We start from the raw sequence: 13,544 nt of genomic DNA on the forward strand, positions 1-13,544 counted from the left end.
AGAAAAAAAGACATTCAACTGAGATCCATCCCAGAAAGCACTTGGTGTTGAAAAGGATTTTAAAACAGCTGTTTTAACTATATGCTCAATAAAAATATGATTGCTTTGTGGAAGAAAAGGAAATGTTCAAGAAATATTAAAAAAAAACTGCTAAAGAGAAGCAACTGCAGATTCTAGAATTGAAAGACAAACATCAGAATTTATTAAAACTAAATTTCCTTAAAAGCAGAATGCAGATTACAGAAAAATCGATGCATTTAATGTTATATCAGCACAAATTTATCTAATGTGAAGAATAGAAAGTAAAAAAGATTGAAAAAGATGAGCAGTAACTCAGAGAACTTTTGGACAAAAGCAAAAAATAAAAGTCTAAAATACTTATAACTGTAGTCCTAGGTGAAGTGAAGTAAGGCAGAACAATGTATGAAGAAATAATGAGGAAAACTTTCCCAATTTTGGCAAAAGATGAATTTAGAAATTCAAAAAGCTCAGTGAGCTCCAAGCAAGATAAATATGAAGAGAACACTGCCCAAGCACAAATGAGAAAATCTTGAAATCTTCTGAATGAGAACACCATGGAAACAGCCGGAGAAAAATATCAGGGGAACAACGTGAATGGCCGAAGACTCAGGAACTGCTGAGGCCAAAACGACTGAGCATTGTTGAAGTACTGAAAGAAAAGAACCTATTTAGGATAAAAACATCCTTCTAGAATGAAAGTAAAATTGAAAGCATCTCATTTTAAAATAAAGTAAAATTAAGAGAATTCATTGCCAGCAGAAATTCAGATTTACTTGATACGCTAATGAGAGAATGCCAAGCTGAAGGGGAGTAAAATCATGGGAAAATTCAGATCTTTAAAAAGAAATAAAAAGATTTGAAAATACTTAAAAACAAAAAAAAAGTAAAATAAAAAGTAAAAGAGGAGGGGTAAATATTAAAAGCTGTAGAGTCAATACTGTATCTGAGCATTCCAGATCTGTAGATTCTGCCAGTCTCAGATTTAAAACGTCCAGAGGAAAAACATAATTGCATCAATACTAAACATGTAAAGACTTTTTCTTCTTGTCATTATTTCCTAAACAACACAGCATAACAACTATTTATATAGTATAGACATTATCTTAGGTATTTTAAGTAATCTATATGTGATTAAAAATATAAGGGAAGATGTACATTGGTTACATGCAGACATAGCACAATTTTATATGTGGATTTTGGTATTCACAGGGTCATAGAACCAATTCTCAGCAGATACCAAAGGATGATTTTATTGCCTTTCAATTCATTAACAGTTACAGGACGTTTAAAGAAAATATTATGCTATTATCTTATAGGCTTATAATATATGTAAATTTAATAAAAATGATAGGCATAATATAGAAAATAAAGAGAGCAAGAATGAGAAGTATATAATCACAAATTTACTACATATTATATTAAATGACAAATACTGTTTCTAAATAGATTCATATGGTAATATATAGAGAAATCACAAAAAATAATTCAAGAAGCATGGCAAAAAAGTCAATAGTGACATTAAAATAGTATGCAAAAATTATTAAAATGATCTGTAAGAAATAAATAAAAAGAACAATGGAACAAAATACATAAAAACAGAAGCAAAAAGTACAGTGGTAGGGAAGCCCAAAGTTAACTCTATCAGCAATAATACATTAAATATTAATAGGCTACACATGACTATTATTAAGGCATTATCAAGATGGGTTAAAAATTAGAGCAAAACCAATATGATAGCAAAAACCTATTGATAAGAGGTACATTTTAATATAAAAATAGTTAATGTAAACAAAAGATATATAACACAAACAATAAGCGTAAGAATTTTGGTGTGACTACCTTAATATCAGGCAAAGCAAACTACAAGCTAAGGGGTATTACCAAAAATGTAGAGGCAACTTCATAACTTTTGGATTACATATAGTCATAAATATTTATGTGCCTAATAACAGAGCTTCAAAAAACATAAAGTAAAAAAAATGAAATTTAAGGGACAAATTTATAATTCCACAATCATGCTGAAAATTATACTGTCTCTCCAGAATAGAAAGCATCATAAAACTAAATTTATAGGTAGTCTAAAAAACACTATCAACTGCTTTAACCTAATTTTAATTTATAGGCTACTACCCCTTACAGTACAAAATATGCATTCTTTTGAAAGGTATATGGAATATTCACTAAGATAGATCATATTCTCTGTCATAAAACAAGACTCAAATTTTGCAAAATTGATGTAGGAGTCAAGACACCTGAATGCAGTCTTCGACAAGCTCATTGACTTTGGGCAGGTTGTATTACCTTTCTGTATTCATCATAGGGATAACAATATTCTCTGTCACCCAAGTGTGTTTTGAGGGAAGATAATGCAAGTGAAATACCCTGAATGGTGTCCAATATCTAAGTGGAACTTAAAGAATATTTATTAAAATTATTTGAACTAGAATTCTTTTCCTTTCTCACCAGTGCCTAGAGCTAGAAGAGAAATGAACCCAATAAATAGGAAGTAACCTGTTAAACAGTAAAGATAGGTAGTTTTTCAGTAACCAATATGGCCATTTGCATCTATTCTTCAGCTAAGATCTCAACTCATTAGAGACTCTTCTTAAAAAAAAAAATTCCTGGTCATATACATGTATCAGAAAGCACCCAAAGAGCATACATTCAACATAAATTGAAAGCTGTAAGATTTGACAGATGAACAGAAGCCAGTCCTGGGGTTAGTAGACAAATTAGGTAACCGACACTTGCATGATACATTAACAAGAAGTAAAAATTACTGTAAAATTTATGTACATTATGATTTATGATTTTAGCGTCACCTGGTTATTTGTTGATACAAAGAGTGGGAATACTAATAATACAAACAATAATTATCACAGTATCAGAATGAAGTATCAGAATGACAGGGAATACATGTAAGTGGTAGGAGGAGGACAAGAAACACAAGAAGAGCCAACAAAAATATTATTTACTGGGGCTGGGGTTGTGGCACAGTGGTAGAGTGCTTGCCTCACACATGTGAGGCACTGGGTTCAATCCTCAATTCCACATAAAAATAAATAAATAACATAAAGATATTGTGTTTATAACTAAAAAGTAATATATATATATATAAATTGTTTATTGGTCTAGAAGTATTATATTTGGAAATTAAGAGAGTAACAGTATTGATATCAAAAGTACTCTATAATATTCACAGCTTATTTAATATGTTTAGATATGTATGGATCCATATCTTTAAAATATGTGGTTTGTTCCTAAATAATGCTCATTCTCAAATACTATTTTTGTTCTCTTAGAAAATTCCCAAGATGAGAATTGAGTTAATGGTAGATTATATCTGGGTATCTGGCCTGGATGAAAAGCTAAAATTGGAAAACAGTAGGCAGAAGTCTGATTTTCAGAAAGGTCCAGGGACAAAATAGAACATTTCACAGTGTTTTCTTCTTTCTGGGGTGCTATCTATACACGCCAACTGCATTTCCCAAAAGTAATGTTGTCAACATAAGGTAGTGTGTTCTTATTTTGGAGTCATGTCATGTATATCCTACATAAGCAAATTGTGAAAAAACAACATTGATGACAAGACACTAAGGCTTATACATGAACCAAATTCTCCTGATGATAAGTTTCTTTTAAGAACTTAAAATGTTTTTAACAAGTCAATCTTCTACTTTGCTATGAACAGGATAATTTCATGATATACATGCAACCTCTGAAATACTTCAAAATAAAATATATACATAACATATCAACTTCTTACACTGTGATTTCTTGATATAATAATTTTTTTCCTGATGGTTTGCAAAGTGCTGTGCATATTTATTGCCTCCTACTATAATACACCTACTAGCTAAATGTAAAATATTAGCTTAAGAAATAACCCAGAATCTACCTAGAACTTTGTAGGAAAGCAAGTCTGTGACAACTTTTTCATGAATCCTAGTTACCTGTTCACTGAGAAAATTATAATCATATCACAAACAGTCTTATTACACACACACACACACATCATTATTAATAATGTATTTCCTGGTAGTTAAGAAAACATGTAGGTTTAAATGAATTATCATAAGCAAAAGAATATATATTCATGCCTGTGTTGCATATTTGTCATGTGTCAGCAACTTAAAGTTGTCTTTGAAAACTTTTTTAGTGAGTTTCTATCTAAAACATATATAGACCATCATGATTTTCTATATCAGATATAGATCAAAATTTTAAAAAGATTCCTTAGAGATACTAATGTGCCAAAGTCTTGGCTTGAAACAGAATCACGAGCCACCACACACCTCGTAGATTCAAACAGCAATTCTTTATTCCCCAACTCACACCGGCCTCTACACACACGTTCTGGGGAAATCCCAGTTCTCCTCCACCCAATTCACCTACTTCATGAGGCTTTCTTCCTAAAACTTTTCTGAATCTCACGAGAACTCCACAGGAACAAGCAGCAGGAACACCCTAATCCCAGCAGCAATAATCTTCAACCTCGAACTTCCCTAAAACCTATATTGTCTTAAACTGGGAACGCCTTAAACTTGTCTTAAACCGGGAACGCCCTAAACCCAAGGAGTGGGATACTTCCTCAAACTGCAGGATACACCCTAATCCTGGATCCACCCTCGTCCTTGAGCAGGGTCACCTTTCTCAAACACACATGCAATGTCAACAGCGAAATTCCAAGGCAAGTCCATTTAACATGGGGTACGCTGGCAAGGAAATTTCGATGCGTCATTCCTACTTGGCAATGGCCCTCAGCATCTCCCCCCTTCTGATTAATTAAACAACAAGCAATGTGGCTTAAGGACTGTGCCTGGTAGGTCGTCCAATTCAACATATGGTTCTTACCAGTCATGGGAAACTGACCTTTAGGCGTCAGCCTCCTGTCTTAGGTTGATACCACTGCAATCAGATCAACCCGTCACTGACTACAGGTCCAGCATTCAGCCATGCTTGTGGATAGGCCTATGCACCAGTGGGGGGGTGAGGTTCTTGCCTCACCTCTGTTGGCCCCCAAATTTAGCCTTGGTGCCTGTGGGGGGGGTGAGGTTCTTTGCCTCACCTCTGTTGGCCCCCAAATTTTAGACCATCACTAGTAGAAGGGAGGAGGATACAGAAATGCCACGACACCAAGCCAATTGACAGCTCCTTTGGAAAAATTGCGTCACTGGTGACACCATCAGCAAAGATATGCCAGCATTACCACAATTAACATGGGGTGCGCTGGCAAGGAAATTGCATCACTGGTGACACCATCAGCAAAGATATGCCAGCAGTACCACAATTCACTGCACCAGATGATAGTTCACAATGCATGCAACTGATATATAGTCCAGGCAAGTTCTGCAGGCAGTTCAAATCGGAGGAGTCTATCAATATGTCCATTTCCTCCCAAAGTAAATCAAGTCCTTGATTGAGCATTATTTGTTGAGTTATATTCATTGATGCATCAGTTTATACAGTTTACTGTGATGGCTATCATAGAAGCTGTAGTTTGGTTTTATCTTAGTCTTCACCGGCACTGAGATGGAAATGGGAATTCTGGCAATGATGCTAAAGAGACATTATCCTGAACAGAATTATTAAATATAATGAAAAGGAAAGGTGAAAGTAAACAAACAGATCTGTTAACCTCCTTTAAAAACAATCCTTAACAGCTGTTTACCTAATTTAAATTAGTAAACAAACAGATCTGTTAACCACCTTTAAAAACAATCATTAATAGCTGTTTACCTAATTTAAATCAGTAAGCAAACAGATCTGTTAACCACCTTTAAAAAAAATCCTTAACAGCTGTTTACCTAATTAAAATTAAACCATTTAAATCACGTGAATAAAAAAAAAATTCAGATCCATTTTTTCATGAGCGCTCCTCATATATGAAATATGGACATACACACATACAGACATACAACACAAAACAGTGCACACATAACATACAACACATAAGACAATAAAGGCCTTGTAGTTTTACCTAGGTGAAATCTCCATTGCAATGTTTAAAAACTCTAGTCAAAAAATAAAACACAGTCAAAAAATAAAACTGGTCAGAAAAACATTAACCTAGGTTTGTATGAGCTCAAAAAATAAAATAGAACTTTATGATGTGGGAAAAATGCAATAATAAAATAGATATTGAAAAAAACACCTTGGTTAATCACTGTCGCAGATGTAAGAATAGCCAAGCTGGAGCTCTGGATATCAGCTGTTATGGATTTGAGTCAAATTATCTTCTTTTTGTTCTGTAGAAATTGCTTTAGTTAGTGTCTCTGGAATCCAAATTGGCTGCTGTTCTCCCTGTGGAAACAAACACAAACGGAACCCCGACTCCAGACAATAACTGGATCAGGACCTTTCCATTGTCCTGTTAGAATATCTTTCCAAAGTACCTTAGGCTTATGTACATTTTTCGGATACATATGTCTTTCTGCAGCACTAAGTCCTGATGAATCCAAATTCAGAAAGTTTAGAGTAAAAAGGGTTATTTTATCTTTGGGGGATATATACCCCTATAAGATCCTTTTAAATTTAAGTCATTCAAAAGCATTCTGCCTTAGTTTTTAGAATTACTTTAGTCCTTTTAATTTTTTGATGTGGTTTTAAACCATAGTTGTCTTAGCCTCTTGCATTTTCTATCTGAAATACCTTTACTTGACATTTTCAACCATTTTCTATCTTATTTCTATCTTCTAGTTTTCTTCTAAGGTTTGTACATTCACCCTTAGTTGCTTTTTTTTTTTTTCCTCCTAGTTTTCTTTTGTTTCCTATTTTGTGGGTTTAAAATTCTTGTCTTCCTACATCTTTTTTATCTTCCTATATCTTTTTTATCTTTCTACATCTTCTCTTTTTTTTTTACCTTTCTGTACTTCTGTTTTTAAAGTTTTCCACTTCAAATTTTTAATCTTCTTTATCTAAATATCTTTTATCTTATTATCTTCCCATTTTCATGGGTTTTTTTTTCTCCATCATGAAGGCATCTTAACCACCTTCAATTTAACCTTTTAAAGCCTTTTGCAACTTATTTAGACATTTTACAACTTTTTACGTTACCACACAAAGATTATCTCATCTCCCTCTTTTTGGTTTAATAAGTACATTTTAATAGTTTGGTGAGTAAAGCAATCTTTTTTCCGCCATGAAGGTATCTCGACCACCTTCAATTTAACCTTTTAAAGCCTTCCAATTATCATCTATACTGTACTTATCAATGTACTTTTTCACCACCTACAGCTTCACTCTTTTAAATGAGGCTTAGATTCTGTTTAAATCGCTTAAATGTTAGTTTACATGGCTGCCCTTCAACCAAAGGCTTTTTTTCCCCCTCCATTAAGAAGCTTTGTCTCAATCTGCCATGTACCAATATTTTTTTCGTCTTTCTTCCTTTCTCAAGCTTTTAAAGTAAGTCTAGATTCCTCAAAATCTTTTTAAATGGCATTTTACAACTTTTTACTTTACTACACAAAGATTATCTCATCTAGAAACATTTCTTTTTCCTTTAACCTTTTATATTAAAATATATTTCCACATCTTGAATCTTTTTATATCTCTTTTTTAACCATTAACCCTTTTTATAAATTCACATTCTGAAACAACCCTTATAAAATTTCTGATTTAGACAAATTACTCCACTTTAATAAGATGAAATACTTTCATGTTTTTTTAAGGTACTATAATATTGTAATTGAAACCCAACTGAAACTTCTTATACTTTTTGTATATAAATTACACATGATAGAATCTTAAGACTTAGTAACCTTGTTTCAGCAAAGACACAGACCAAAGCAATATTAAACTTTTTTCTATTTACCAATTTACGAAAACACACATAATGTTTAAATATATTACCTTATGGAACTTAATAAGTAAAGAGCACTTGATTTTATATTTAGTAGTTGATATTTCAACACTTTAGCTTTGTAAATTAATCAGATGTCTGTAAAAACCAAGATCTTAGACAAATGTAGTAAATAGAACTAGCCATCTCTTTCTTGTTGAAGAAAAATCCTTCTACAGGATACCATGATGGTCCCATTGATATATTTAATAACTCGTCTTTAAAAAGCCATGGGCTACATTTTTGTATTGTATCAACATATGTCCTAGCTGTTCTTGGTCTCACTGGGGTGCCTCCTTTCTCTAACAATTTCTCTTCCTCGGAGGCGAACAACTTCAGACCTTGAGTTAACCATTTTCCCCAGTTTGCCTGAGAAAGTTCTAAGAACAGGCAACTTGAAATAAAAACAAAATAAATCACAACAAGAACACATTGTTTTTTGAAATGGTCACCCATTCGCAGGGGGGAGCAATTTCACTTACCTTCTCTTCAGATGTTCCCCGCACGGGCCGCCAAATGCCAAAGTCTTGGCTTGGCACAGAATCACGAGCCACCACACACCTCGTAGATTCAAACAGCAATTCTTTATTCCCCAACTCACACCGGCCTCTACACACATGTTCTGGGGAAATCCCAGTTCTCCTCCGCCATCTTTTAATGGTGCGCATGAACGTCCTGGCTGATGCTCTCAAGAGCATCAACAATGCCGAAAAGAGAGGCAAACACCAGGTCCTTATTAGGCCGTGCTCCAAAGTCATTGTCCGGTTTCTGTGATGATGAAGCATGGTTACACTGGCAAATTTGAAATCATTGATGATCACAGAGCTGGAAAAATTGTTGTCAACCTCACAGGCAGGTTAAACAAGTGTGGAGTGATAAACCCCAGATTTGATGTGCAGCTCAAAGACTTCGAAAAATGGCAGAATAATCTGCTCCCATCCCGTCAGTTTGGTTTCATTGTATTGACAACCTGTGCTGGCATCATGGACCACGAAGAAGCAAGAAGAAAACACACATGCAATGTCAACAGCGAAATTCCAAGGCAAGTCCATTTAACATGGGGTACGCTGGCAAGGAAATTTCGATGCGTCATTCCTACTTGGCAATGGCCCTCAGCACTAATGAAAGACAAAAGGATCTTCATTTTAGGCCACTTACCTGCTGAGCTATAAATTAAAGAGGATTTTCATAAATGTAGTCAGTGAGAGAAAACTTAATTTTTTGCTTGAGCTTGAAAGCCCACAAAAAAATCATTTGATCTGATTAATAAGGCTCTTAGAAGATTCACATATGAGGCATTAAAGCATCACATGGGCAATAAGTAATCAAAGATTGAGAGGCTGTGTTTGAGTAGAAATATCAGGCAACTCTAGGGCCAGAGCCAGGACCAGGTTAATAAGGGACTCAACTATGCCCTTCAATAGATGAATGGATAAAAAAAATGTGGCATCTATACACAATGGAGTACTATGCAGCAATAAAAAATGACAAAATCGTAGAATTTGCAGGGAAATGGATGGCACTAGAGCAGATTATGCTTAGTGAAGCTAGCCAATCCCTAAAAAACAAATACCAAATGTCTTCTTTGATATAATGAGAGCAACTATGAACAGAGCAGGGAGGAAGAGCAGGAAGAAAAGATTAACATTAAACAGAGACATGAGATGGGAGGGAAAGGCAGAGAAAAGGGAAATTGCATGGAAATGAAGGGAGACCCTCAATGCTATACAAAATTACATATAAGATGTCGTGAGGGGAATGGGAAAATAAACAAGGAGAGAAATGAATTACAGTAGATGGGGTAGAGAGAGAAGATGGGAGGGGAGGGGAGGGGGGATAGTAGGGGATAGGAAAGGTAGCAGAATACAACAATTACTAATAGGGCATTATGTAAAATTGTGGATGTGTAACCGACGTGATTCTGCAATCTGCATTTGGGGTAAAATTGGGAGTTCATAACCCACTTCAATCTAATGTATGAAATATGATATGTCAAGAGCTTTGTAATGTTGTGAACAACCAATAAAAAAAATAATTAAAAAAATAAGGGACTCAACAAGTACAAGTAAATTCAATAAGCAAAGTGCTGGATTATCAATCACTCACAGGGCATTTTAGACATTTGTAGAGGAAGTGCCATCAATAGGAACATTTCTGTATGGAAAAGCATAGTATATACAAAGTTAAATTGCTATGAAGTTTTATAACCACCATTTACAACTTGGAGGAAGGAGGAGAAAAAGGGTTAACTACTTGTCCAATTTTACACATAGCTTGGCATTTATAAAGTTGAAACTAGAACCCATGGAAGAGAAAATTTACAGCTTTCAAATATGTGAAACATATCTGATGCGGTATGTAATTGTTGCTTCATGCTGAGCTGCCATTTTGTTCTTATTGTGGAATGGTGTTTTTAAAAAAAAAGTCAAATGCATTACAGCCTTTAGATTTTCTTAAGAGCACAACCACTGCAAATGTTTCAGCAGTAAACAAGGCACTTTCCTCCAATAGTCCCACTGCTTTTGTTTTGAAAAAGCTATACATTCTCACCACAGATAAGCCCTTAGATGAAGGAAAATGCACACATTTTCTTTTCATGCTTTAGTTTAAGTGGCATTAGGTATATAATTACTCAAAAATATACTGTTTTTGCATATTCTCCAGTAAATGCTCTCTTAATATTTTCTGGAAAAAAATTTATATAGAATTTTATATTTTAAAAATGAAAGTCTTAAGAAAGTCAACCAATATTGTCTTTTTCCTATAAAGACAATGGTGAAGTCATTTAGATTTAGAACTGAATTATGACATGCTGATTATTTTTAAATATTATTTTGACTCACTAGATCTTAAAGATCAATAGTCAGAAGACATCTGGTTAAGAAACACAAGGAAAAATCACTTTTCTTATTTTGCTAGTAGCAGCATTGTGTTTAATGACTCTCATTTCAGGCATATGAATGGGAGTATGTCCACTTTACCCTCCATCAATCAATCACATATATTTATAATTGTCATTCTTGAATTCAGTATTCAAAACAGCATTCTACTATAGCACTTCCTCCTTATATTAATATCTTGATGAAAGTTAATTGTAATTTAGGCTCTCTAATGCAGCAATTGGCAATATCTTATGTACAAGTTAAATAGAAATCCACTGACCATTTTCAAAGGGAAATCATTCTGATAAAGGTGCATAGAAAAGCATACTTTTTGTATTTATGAATGCTCATTTAAATATGTTTTTAATTATTACCAATTACTTATACTTACAAATATAAAATTATAATTTTCAGGTTGACTAAAAATCTAGTCTTTAAAAAATTATCATTGCCTTAATATGTCTAAGTCATGTTCACATCTTAATAAAGAGTTGATGAATAATTGCTGATATGAATTTTATTTTACATACAGAACTCATTGAAATATGCTCAGCATTTTACATGATATTATGACTAATCCATGTAGAATACTATAACTACTTTTCCTTTCTTACACAAAATATTTTATTGGGCTAGTTTTCTATGTATCTATCATTATTCACTTCTAATAAAGCCACTCTTATGTAAATCTCATTCACCATATCCAAACACATCAAGTATCCTAACAATTCCATGATCTTAGAGTCATTGAGACTGACTTCTACTTTTCAGTACAGTCAAGAAATCCAATATCTTTTTGATAATATTTTGAAGGGTACAGATTTTCTTCTTCTTTGGAAGCATAAGCAATCTCCTCATGACTCAGATGCTCTCATTTCAATAAAACTACCATCTTAATGTGCTATCTGGCCTGTTATTCACCCATTTCAGTGCTATCAAATTGCTAACATACTTAAATGGAAAAACCAAAAACAGTTAATGCATCTCTTAATTATCACATGGAAGAAAACCAACAATAACAACAACAACAACAACAATGCTCTGAGAAGCAAGGCTTCCTGAGTAGGGATCTTAATAGTGCTTATACCAATCCTCACCATCAAAATCAGGACCTATTCTTCTTTGGTCCACCTCCCACTAGGTTGTTACCTTGAGAGTAGAAACTTCATGCTCCCTGGTTTATTTAATCCTAAAATCCAATCAGAAGGATAGAGGTATATCTGTTTGGGGCTGAATGGTTTATTGTACTTAAAGATATGAAGCCTAATAATTAATAATAAAAACTAATATTTTATTGTGTTTCCAGGTCACAGTGGCAAATAAAAATTATCTCTAAATCATTCAATGTAACTACCATATGCTGACAATAACTTTCAATACATATTTATCGAAAGAGAAATATTCCAAAAGACTTTAAAGGAAAATGGAGTGGAATTTAAAAAGAAAGGCATCTAGATCTTTATCTGAGATATTTGTTTTTACCAATTTTTCTCAACTATATCTCTGAAGTTATGGATTTTATACATGTTTTCAGAAACTATGAGAATTTGATAAATGCTTAGAGTAATGAATCAGAAGAGAAGCAAGACATTTCTTTGAGATTCAATATATTTTATCAGCCTCACTGACAATTTCATTGAAACTTTTTTTGAATCAGAAGTTTAAAATACACCTTAGAACTCTTGTTTTCTTTTCTTTCTTAATAGTGCTGGGGATCAAACCCAGGGCCTGCACATGCTAGAACAGCATACTACCACTGAGCGATATCCCCAGCCCTATCTAAAACTCTTCCTCCCTTGTTATCTTCATAATTTAGTAAAATTTTAAGATATTTAAACTACCTTATCTTTTGTGTATAGTATTATGATGTCTTTTGGGAGCAAAGCAGTAAACTCTGGTTTCCTCAGTTTTATGCAGAAATTTCTGTATACTTAGTTTTTTAATGCTTCACTAACATCTTTATGTTCATGAGGCAACTTTGTAGTGATCCAAAAGAGAGATTTTTTAAAAATTGAATAAGCATTATATAGTAGGAACTATGATAGTCTATATAATATTAAATCTTACTTGAGTACTGTATAACAAGTATTGTTATCCACATTTAAATATTTTTTAAACTATGCTCAAAAAAGATAAGTAACTTAACCTGCCATAAAAGTAAGAAAACATAATGTCAAAATTTATACCCAAGTTTTCTTTTAATTCATATTCTTATGCTTTTCCAGTTTTGATGAGTATATTTATATAGAATATGATGATATTTGCTTCTCTGCCAGGAATAAAACATTAGAGGATTGAAAACATTTTACTCAGATGGGGTAGAGAGAGAAGATGTGAAGGAAGGGGAGGGGGGACAGTAGGGGATAGGAAAGGTAGCAGAACACAACAATTACTAATAGGGCATTATGTAAAATTGTGGATGTGTAACCGACATGATTCTGCAATCTGCATTTGGGGTAAAATTGGGAGTTCATAACCCACTTCAATCTAATGTATGAAATATGATACGTCAAGAGCTTTGTAATGTTGTGAATAACCAATAAAAAAAGAAAGCCTAAAAAAAAGAAAACATTTTACTCTATAAGAAAAAGAAGTACAAGCTTAAAAATGCCTTAAAAATGTTATGATTATTAAAATGTAGAAAATATATTAACAAGCTTAATAATTTTTGTGATATTAAGTATTTCTTTTTCAGCTTCTGATTTTGACACTTGTGCACTGGATAATTCAGACAAGACAGTGGTTAAACATCCAGACTGAGAGCAACCATTTGTCTCCCCAGAATCTAATAGCTGATGAGT

General features: G+C 33.4%; 1 pseudogene across 1 annotated transcript; it reads left to right on the plus strand.

The window, feature by feature from the left end:
- Positions 1-8,518: 8,518 nt before the first annotated feature.
- On the plus strand, positions 8,519-13,503 carry LOC308645316 (small ribosomal subunit protein uS8-like; annotated as a pseudogene). Its single transcript has 2 exons — positions 8,519-8,923; positions 13,439-13,503. The product of its transcript is annotated as a small ribosomal subunit protein uS8-like (transcript).
- The last annotated feature ends 41 nt before the right edge of the window (positions 13,504-13,544 follow it).

Source organism: Spermophilus citellus, assembly GCF_964194105.1.
Source record: "Spermophilus citellus genome assembly, chromosome: 3".
In the NCBI taxonomy this organism is placed as follows: Eukaryota; Metazoa; Chordata; class Mammalia; order Rodentia; family Sciuridae; genus Spermophilus; species Spermophilus citellus.